The sequence below is a fragment of the Apium graveolens genome, chromosome 5, assembly GCF_009905375.1.
Source record: "Apium graveolens cultivar Ventura chromosome 5, ASM990537v1, whole genome shotgun sequence".
Lineage (NCBI taxonomy): Eukaryota > Viridiplantae > Streptophyta > Magnoliopsida > Apiales > Apiaceae > Apium > Apium graveolens.
The window spans coordinates 67,366,270-67,376,648 of record NC_133651.1 but is presented as its reverse complement, the minus strand read 5'-3'; the positions used below and the strand labels follow the sequence as shown (position 1 = coordinate 67,376,648).

The 10,379-nt window shown below is 35.4% G+C and overlaps 1 long non-coding RNA gene across 1 annotated transcript; it reads left to right on the top strand.

The window, feature by feature from the left end:
* Positions 1-2,956: 2,956 nt before the first annotated feature.
* On the top strand, positions 2,957-7,095 carry LOC141661513 (uncharacterized). The gene is made up of 3 exons (XR_012549988.1): positions 2,957-3,616; positions 3,940-4,012; positions 6,729-7,095. It is a non-coding gene; the product is annotated as an uncharacterized LOC141661513 (long non-coding RNA).
* The last annotated feature ends 3,284 nt before the right edge of the window (positions 7,096-10,379 follow it).

Below are 10,379 nucleotides of genomic sequence, written 5' to 3'. Positions count from 1 at the left end.
TGTTAGCCTTGACTGAATTATCTATCACAGTGCCATCATTCCCAACAATTGTTGTATATTTATATTTACTTGTAAATATGGTGCACTCATAGGATAGTTGTCTATGGTGGTGCACTCATAGTATCACATATCAGGGATTTTATTTGAATTTATTCTATTCTTATTACAAATTTAAGAATAGAGTTTGTACCAGTATTAGACTTTATGAAATTCACAACATAAAAGCACACACTTGCAAATCTGTTGCTTAAAAATGAAAATTCCCATAAATTCACCATAAAGTCATATAACTTGCAATCTGAAAAAGTAAGATTCTCATAAGTTATATTTCAGTCAAATAAGCTGAAATAGAAAATTCCAAGCCATAATTCTCAGAAACAATAGCTTTCTCATAAATCCTCCATATTTAAGCTTTAGATAATTGGAACAATTTCAGCTACAAGAAACCATTAAAAGTAATTCGCTACTAAACAAAACAGGGTTATACATAAAGTTCTTCGCTAAGGCACCTGCAAAAGACATAAAAGAAAGGTACTGATCAAGAACATATATAAGTTAAAAATCTAAACGTAAAAGTAGAAAACACTAATTGTAAATTATTTAACTATATATCCGTGATAGATTCTAGTACTGCTCAATGGAGCTACTGCTATTATTTGTTACTGTATGGTTCTAGGTCGGTTCACATGCTCTACGTATACCAGATAACAGAGGGCAAGTCAGGGGGCAGGCCCATATACACATCTGGTCCAATGTGAGCAATGGAATTCAATTAATATTACTTTTACTGGTATATGTTGTCAGCCAATCCAAAATAATAGTCACCTAACTAAAATCGAGAATCAACTAGGCCAAAACAAATACTTAGACAAGTGCATATAACCAAACCAATGAAAGAAAAAAAACTTATGTACTAATAGATGTATTTACCTTAAACAATCAAATACACTTCATAAGATTATCATCGGCTTATTGATACTTCTTCCTGAATTATCATAAATAGTCGAATATTGTGTTAGTAATATTTAATGTTCTAACAGTTATATATCAACATAAATGCTAATCTACTACCAAGTAAAGCAAACCAACTTGAACACTAATATACTGGAATTCTGAAATTCAACTTATAAAAACTTCCACAAGGCGACGCCGCTTATAACGAAGTATCTTTTTTTAATCATCATTCCCACCATCACGTTCACCATGCTTACGAGTCCGCTTATCGGATCTACGGACAATTCTTGATGTTGATTCTGAGTCAACAAAGATAGTGGCAAAGTAACATTAATATCAGCTTGCTCATGTGGCGATGGTGATTAAGGCACATCAGTAGACATGAAGAAAGAGTCATTTGATGGGATTAACTTAAAATTTGGAACAAAAGATCTCTCATATTCGTCAAGAATTGTACCATCTGCTTCGCGTTGCCTCACCTGATCATCCACAATACCGCCTCACCAATATACAAATCTCCCTCGTCATGTAAATGATCATCTCCTTCATCACCCAAATGAACACCTTCATGATCATATCCTTCTTCATTCAGATCATCATCATCAAGCTGCACTCCTTTCTTCCATAGAGCATTGACCCCTCCCCGACCACATCTATGTCCAACCCATTTTTTCTTTCCTTTAAGCTCAGCCTCGTTAACACGTCGATCTTCAACATGGAAATTTTGATAGTAAACAGAAGTAAATTTATCTTACAAGACATCTCTAGCACGAGCGGTAATAGCAAGGATATCTCCAGTAATCTCCCCCTTATGTACTAGATCAATACAATCCAACAAATCCAGTTGTAGGAAAAATAAAAACAAGTAGACATTCATTAACTACAACAAATTCCAAGACAGGTCTAGAACACACATAAATACATACTGTTAATACTAGTAGTCTTTAGTAGTAGTCTAATCAAGTCAAACTATAAATAGTCTTTTAGTAGACCTTTTATAATTTAATTCAGTTACAATATTCTGTAATCATTTCTATTTTTCCTCTCAGCTAAAATGTAGACTTACAGTCTTGTGCGTATACAATTCTGTTACAGTTTCATCTACTTTCTTGATCTTCATTGCTTTAATGGAGATTTGTTAACTTCAATAAACTCTAGATGGTATCAGAGCAATTCGGCATATACTTCTCGTTTATTTTCTTGTGATTGATTGATTTTCGATCTGTTCTCATTTTTCTTTTCGATCTTATTCTTACGATCTCGATCTCTCTCAGATTTTATCTTCTCAATCGATCTCGATCCCTATCTCTCTTTCAATATTTCTCAATCTTTGATTGATTGATCTCTCTCAATCTTTCTCGATTACTTTAAATTGATCTTATACGATCGATTCACTTATCTGTGATTCTAATGGCTTCTGCACGACATCAATCGTATGCCAATGCTGTGTCAGGTGATCATTCTCATCGCCCTACCAATACTACTACACAAGTAAGTGATTCAGATCCTCTTTCTTCAAACACAGATGATATATCCAGTATAAATGTCAATACGCATCCATTATTTCTGCACAATAATGATCAGCCTGGTATGATTTTGATATCTAAGAAGCTTACTGGATCTGATAACTTTGCTAGCTGGAAACGTTCTTTACAAATAGCACTTTCTGCTAAGAATAAACTTGTCATTTTAACTGGTGATTTTGTTGCTCCTGCTGTTGATTCTTCGCTTTTTCCGCACTGGAAACGAGTTAGTGATATGGTAATTATATGGATTCTTAACACTGTATCGGATGATATTAGCAATAGCATGAATTATATGGACAGCGCCATTGATGTTTGGAATGAGCTTAATGATCGTTTCTCGGTTGTTAGTGGTCACAAGTTCTATGAAACACAAAAAGAATTATTCAAGTTAGAACAGGGCAATGATTCCATTGAGTTTTACTTTCACAAGCTTAAAGGTCTATGGGATGAATTATGTGCTTTAGAACCAGTTGTTAAGTGTACTTGTGGTGCCACTAAAAACTGGGAAGAACAACTAGAAAAGAAGAGGCTGATTCAATTCCTTATGGGCTTACATACAAGCTATGCTACAGCTAGAGGAAATTTGCTTATGATGAACCCTTGGCCTTCTGTTAATCAAGCCTATATGCTGCTTAAACAAGAAGAGAGGCAACGTCAAGTTCATACTACATCTTCTCCACTGGCTATGATGGTTAGCTTGCCCAAACAACATTTTCAGCATCAAAATAAGCCTTCTAGTTCTGGCTCTTTGGAATGTAGCTGTTGCCATGGTAAAAACCACACACGAGATAAGTGTTTCAAGTTGATAGGATATCCTTTGGATCATCCTTATCACCCTAATAACAAAGGCAAGAAAAGGCCCTTTAATAAGCCTACTGGAGTTTTTTCTAATCCCCAGACTTCACAGCCTCATAAATCTGATCATGCTATGCACATCAGTACATCTTCTAGAAGTTCTGATTCTAGTTCTTCTCTTCATCCAACTGCTGCATCAGAGAGTTCCTCTAATTTGAATTCTCAGATGGTTGTTCTGCAGCAACAAATGAATACACTAATGCAGTGTCTTTCTAAGAATGGTACTGGTCCTCAATCTTCAGTCTCTTCCATACCTTTTGCATATGGACACAATGTGGCAGGTACAACATTCTCTTTGACTTCTATTTCTGATTTATCAAGCAATGTGTGGATACTTGATACTGGAGCTACCAATCACATGAGTTGTGACAGTAAATCAATGCATGACATTAAGGCTTTGCCGGAACCAATTTCAGTTAACTTTCCAAATGGAGAGACTTCTGTTGTCACTCATTCAGGATCTGTTATGCTAAAGCCAATTACCACTATTATTCATGATGTTCTCTTAGTTCCTTCTTTCAAGTTTAATTTGCTTTCTATTAGCAAATTGGCTTCACAGACTAATTCTCACATTTACTTTACTCCTAACGAGTGTGTTATGCAGGACCAGTCCAAGACCAGTCCTCAGATTCTTGGTAAACTTGATGGAGGGTTATATCAGCTTCAAAATCAACTTGGTAATTCTTCCACTTCATCTACTTCTTTTCCTGCTGCTTTGTCTATTGCTACAGCATCTATACCTTTGTTATGGCATCAAAGGTTGGGTCATGTCCCTAGTCGAATTATGTCAAAAATACCATTGTTGTCAGGATTAAAATCTGATTCTCATAAACTGTCTTGTGATACTTGCCCTTTAGCTAAGCAAAGCAAACTTCCATTTCCAGTCAGTCATTCTTATTCTGATTTCATCTTTGATCTTGTGCATTGTGATTTATGGGGACCTTATCATACCTCAACTTGCAATGGTTGCAAGTATTTTCTTACAATCCTAGATGACAATTCTAGAGCCTTATGGACAATTCTTCTACCTACTAAACAACACGTTGTTCAGGCTTTACAGGATTTTCATTTTTATGTTCAAAATCAGTTTAAGCGTTCTATTAAGTGCATTCGTTCAGATAATGGTCGAGAGTTTGTAAACTCAGAATTGTCTTCTTTTTTCTCCAAACATGGAATTATTCATCAAACTTCTTGCCCATATACCCCCCAACAAAATGGTAAAATTGAAAGAAGACATCGAAATCTTCTTGAAATGACTCGAGCACTCTTATTTCAAAGTAAACTTTCTACCAATTTCTGGGGAGACTATTTACTTACCTCTACCTATTTGATAAATCGATTGCCAAACTCCAAGTTGAATTTTGATACTCCTTATGCCAAATTATTCAAAGAACCACCTGATTATGGTCATTTAAAGGCGTTTGGTTGTCTTGCCTATATGTCACTTCATTCAGGTGATAAGTTGGTTGCTCGTGCCCTTAAAACAATTTTCATAGGTTATCCATCCCATCAAAAAGGTTATAAGTTGTATGATCCTATCACATCAACTATTCATGTTTCCAGATATGTAATTTTTGACGAAACTCAATTTCCTTCCATTCAGCCTTCTGTATCTTCCCCCATTTTCATCCCTCCTGATCCAGTTTGTCATGAATTTGACACTCCTGTTCATGAAATTCATCTTTCATTACAAAATTCTAATGATTCTTCATTACCTACCCTCACTACTCCTGATTCAGTTTCTACTGATTTACCCGGTACATTACCATCTGTCATGCCCAGTGTTCCAGCCCCTCGTGTATCTTTACGCAGAAAAATCCAGCCTTCTTGGTTTAAAGATTATACAGTTTCTTCTATTACCACTTCTGCTAATAACTGCATTTCTGCAACTTCAGTCCTGCAAGATTGTCCAATTGATGCAACTAAATATGGTTTTAGTCTTTATTCTAAAATTCCTAGCACAATTTATTCATGTGTTGTCAGTAAAGATGTTGTTAAGGAACCTTACAACTATAACCAAGCTATAACTGATTCTCGTTGGATTGAGGCTATGTCAAAGGAATTACTTGCTTTAGAGTCAAACAATACATGGACTCTCATGCCTTTACCGCAGAATAAAAAGGTTGTGGGTTGTCGTTGGGTTTACAGAGTCAAGTACTTAGCTAATGGTGCTATTGATAAATTCAAGGCCCGTTTGGTGGCCAAAGGCTACACCCAAACTGCAGGGGAGGATTATCACAACACTTTTGCACCCGTAGCCAAAATGGTTACTGTTAGGACCATTCTTTCTATTGCTTCAGCAAAGTCTTGGCATGTGCATCAACTTGATGTAAATAACGCTTTTTTACATGGCGATTTACCCGAGGAAGTATACATGGAACTTCCACAGGGCCATCCTCAGTATAATTCTGCTATACCTCTTGTATGTCATCTCAATAAAAGTATCTACGGTTTAAAACAAGCTTCCAGGTTATGGTTTGAGAAACTAGGAGCAACTTTACTTACTTTCGGTTTCAAACAAACAACTGCAGATTACTCCCTGTTTACCTTTAATCGTCATGATATTTTTGTCATAGCTTTGGTCTATGTTGACGATATTCTTTTGACTGGTACATGTTCTGAGACTATCTCCCAAGTCAAAGTTTTTCTTGATCAATCTTTTACTATAAAAGATTTAGGTTTAGTGAAGTATTATCTGGGATTAGAAGTAACTCGTTCTGATTCTGGAATTTTTCTTCACCAACATAAATTCATCCATGACTTGTTAGTAGATGCTGGTCTTGAAGATAGTAAACCTCTATCTCTTCCTGTGGACACTAATGTCAAATTATCTTTAGATGAAGGTCTTCCTTTAGATAATCCTTCAGTTTACCGGAAATACGTGGGTAAATTGTTATATCTCACTGTTTCACGACCTGAAATTGCTTATATTGTTCATCACTTAAGTCAGTTTTTACAAGTCCCCAGGGTCCCTCATTTATTGGATGTGCAAAGGGTTCTTAGATACCTTAAAGGCACTTCTTTTCAGGGATTATTCTTCCCTGCAACTTTAAATTTGCAACTGCAGGCTTTCTGTGATGGTGATTGGGCTAATTGCCCTGATTCAAGTCGAAGTGTATCTGGTTTTTGTATACTACTTGGTACTTCTTTAGTGAAATGGCATTCTAAAAAACAAAGAGTTGTTTCTAAATCTACTGCTGAGTCTGAATTACGTGCACTGGCTGATACTGCTTGTGATCTCTCTTGGATGCACTTGTTGCTCAAAGAATTACTTATTCCTTAGTCTTATCCAACTGTGATATACAGCGACAGTCAGGCTGCTCTTGATATTGCAGCAGATCCTGTCTTTCATCCGAAAACTAAGCATTTTGCCACTGAATGTCATTTTGTCAGGGAACAAGTACAAATGAAGTTAATTCAGCCGGTATACGTGCCTAGTGCTTATCAACTTGCTGACATTCTAACTAAGGGATTGTCTCGTTCAGCTCATTGGAATCTGCTTTCCAGATTGAACGTGTTGTCTTCTTCATCACATTCCAATCTGAAGGAGGAGTGTTAATACTAGTAGTCTTTATTAGTAGTCTAATCAAGTCAAACTATAAATAGTCTTTTAGTAGACCTTTTGTAATTTAATTCAGTTACAATATTCTGTAATCATTTCTATTTTTCCTCTCAGCTAAAATGTAGACTTACAGTCTTGTGCGTATACAATTTTGTTACAGTTTCATCTACTTTCTTGATCTTCATTGCTTTAATGGAGATTTGTTAACTTCAATAAACTCTAGACATACATTACATTTAATTATAATTACCTTATAAGAATATCCGCCACTGACGCGTGTAAGATACCGAAAAGTAATGGAGGAATACTATGTGTAGTAACTATCAAAAACACCACAACCAACATGTTCACTACCATAAATATGCATCCTCCTATTATTCCAGTGAGCTATATGATCACGATGCTTTGTAGCCCAATTTACATCAGTCTTAGCCTTCAAATTGATCTTATGAAGATCCCGTGAACAAGTAGCAGGAGGTGGTATGTCCTGTACCATACCAAATTGACGGAGACAACTCTCTTGGTTCCACAAAACAGAAATAGATAAGAGGTCCACTATAACACCAAATATTTCTACTATCTTTACGGTGATCTGGTAGGGCGGCAATAATCTCATCAGTATAAGGCTGCCATGTGAAATGGGAATTGGCCAGGACATCTAACTGCAAGCGATAGTTGATTAGTTGGCCACTAAATCGGAACCGCTATCAGTGAATGAAAGATTAGATGACCACCTTCATCAAAACATAAAAGTAGGTTATAATCAAGTCTAAATAATTTGTTTAACAACATGATATATCAATCAGCTATGCTATGCACATAATATACTACTATCAAAAACATAATATTAAACCTAGCTAGCTATCAAACAATGACATGTATTTACTGCTTTTACTTGATACAATGACATCAATCAAACAATGACATGTATCAAACAATGATAACTAGTAAATGTTTTTAATTGATGCCTAAACATTTCAGTGTTATAGGGTGGGTGATACTTCTTGTTACATAAGTAATTCTCTGATTGAAAATCACTTTAGCTGACATTTCTTGGACCACTACCATGACTGATGACACTGCTTGTACCAGAACAAAGACCTTGGATATATATACAATTTATGGTGTAAATGCTCAGTTAATAACATTATTGTTAGGTCCCGAATTATCATGGAAGGGGGGTTTGAATACGATATTCACTAAATTAAAAATTATTTCGAATATTTAGCGGATATAAGATTTAGTGCTCGGTTAGTGGTTTCGTGTTCTTGAGAGGAATAGTATTTGGAACGATAAACACAAGGAACACAAGATATTCGGGAAAGTATATATTCGTATATAAATCCTCGGGGGTGTTGCTATGCGCGGTAAATAAATTAACTGGCTACAATCTAAGAACAACAAAGTTCCTAGCTTCTACAAAGATTTACAAATCAAATCCTATAAAATGATCTAGCTTTTGTTTATCTGAGGATTTAATTATCGGGTAACGATTATAATGCCCCTAAGAATATACAAGAATTAAATCGGGTATTATAACGTTACTCCGGTGAGAAGTTAAACGGATATATAAAAAGCTTGAGCTTCTCTGAAAATCTTTGATGTTATTTTTCACCTCTCTTAGGAGAGAAGATAAATGGAAAATAATTCCAATAGCTTAAATGCTTCTGCTGCAAAGTGCAGTCTTTTTATTCAATTCAAACATGTGGCTCAATTTTAACCACACAAATAAATTGAATGAATCAATAAAGTAGTGGCTGAGACTTCTATGGCGACAAGGAGTGTTCTGTGGCGACCAAGGGATACAGGGGGGCTAAAGTTATTTGTGTGGCGACTCAGGAGGTTTTCCTGTGGCGACCAGTATACTAGTACAAATGTAAACTAAACTTTTAACACCTCCTATGGCGACAGGGGGAATCTCTCTGGCGACTAGGAGTACAAGAGATGTACTTAACCAACAAAATGCACATGTGATTTACTTGCATTCACCTCCTCCCTTTTTTTTATTTTTGATTTTTTTTCCTTTTCTTTTTTTTGTTTTCTTTTTGTTTTCTTTTGTTTTCTTTTTCCTTTTTATATTTTTTTTCTTTTTCTTTTTAAGTTTAAATTGTAACTAAATTAATTTATAAAATAAACTTAAATATAACTTATATAAATAAACTAATTTAGATTTATAAAATAAACTTATTTAAAGTTTATAAAACAAATCATTTTAAGCTTATTAAATAAATTATATTAAAGTCCATTAAATAAATTTATTTAATTTAACAATTAAACTTTGAGCTTCGTCAGTCCCCTGAGCTGTTTAGCTGTATACCCCGCGGACCTCTTCTCGTACTTTAACAGATAAATGTTCAATCTAAGTACGTTCCTCAACTTAACAATTCTTCTATAAATAATATCCAGATTCCTTTCACAAGTTGTTGAAGCCTAGTGCAACTGGTCTGGTTCACAGACGACTAACCCCGATTCAGGTCTTCGTATTATAGCCTTGATTACATTATTAAGCTTGCCTCAACTTTATCGCTTCAGACACTGGTTGGCAATAAACAACTGTACTTTCACCGGAATCCTTTATGGTACTTTAGACAATGCCCTCATTGCTACTACAATCTTGAATACTTCGTTCACTGTTCTTCACCGACGCTTGAACATATAAATGAACTCCTGTTAGTGAGTATAACTTCAAGACTGCAGCTGTCTTCTTTAATCTCTCTCTATACCATGTCTTCAATTCTTCAGATTCCTATGCTTCGAATATTGTCTATCTTCAATCAATGCCAAAACCTGAAATCTTCTGGTAGCACTTGTATACTGAATCTTCAACATTTCTGAAACCCTGAAAGTCTTTAACCTTTGTTCTTCACCGAGGCATGATCATATTAATGAACTTCTTTCAGTGACCCATAGACAGACTTCAGGCCTTCTTCTAATCTTCTGATTCTTTGTATTTGCCTTGTCTTCATTCTTCCCGATTTCTTGTGTAGTCGTAGTATTATTAACATGTCCTATTCTAGTGTTGTTATCGTGTTGAGTTATAACGTAACTGTTCATACAGCTACACAGTCTCACCAACAATCTCCCCATATTTGATTGTTAAACCTAACAAATATATTAAATAGAGAGGATAACTCAACTAACAACTAGAAAAAGTAACATACCAGGACTTGTAAATAATGCTACTGGTTTTCTGGATCAAGTACTGCATTTCCAGATTTCTTGAGTAACTGAAATGAAAGATGCTTGTTCCTCTAGTACTGCACTGATCTACAAGTAGTTTCATCTTCATTTCCTTGGTTCTTCAAATCTCTGCCAGATAATACTTCTCAGTCTTGAAGTAATCATCAGCAACTTCTTTTGTACAACCACATTTCTTGTTGAGAAGCACATATCTCTCTTGCTTCTCCCCTATGAGAATCAACTACTTAAAGGAGATTACCTTCGTCTACCACCTCTCCCATATAATAGGATCCGCAGATAAG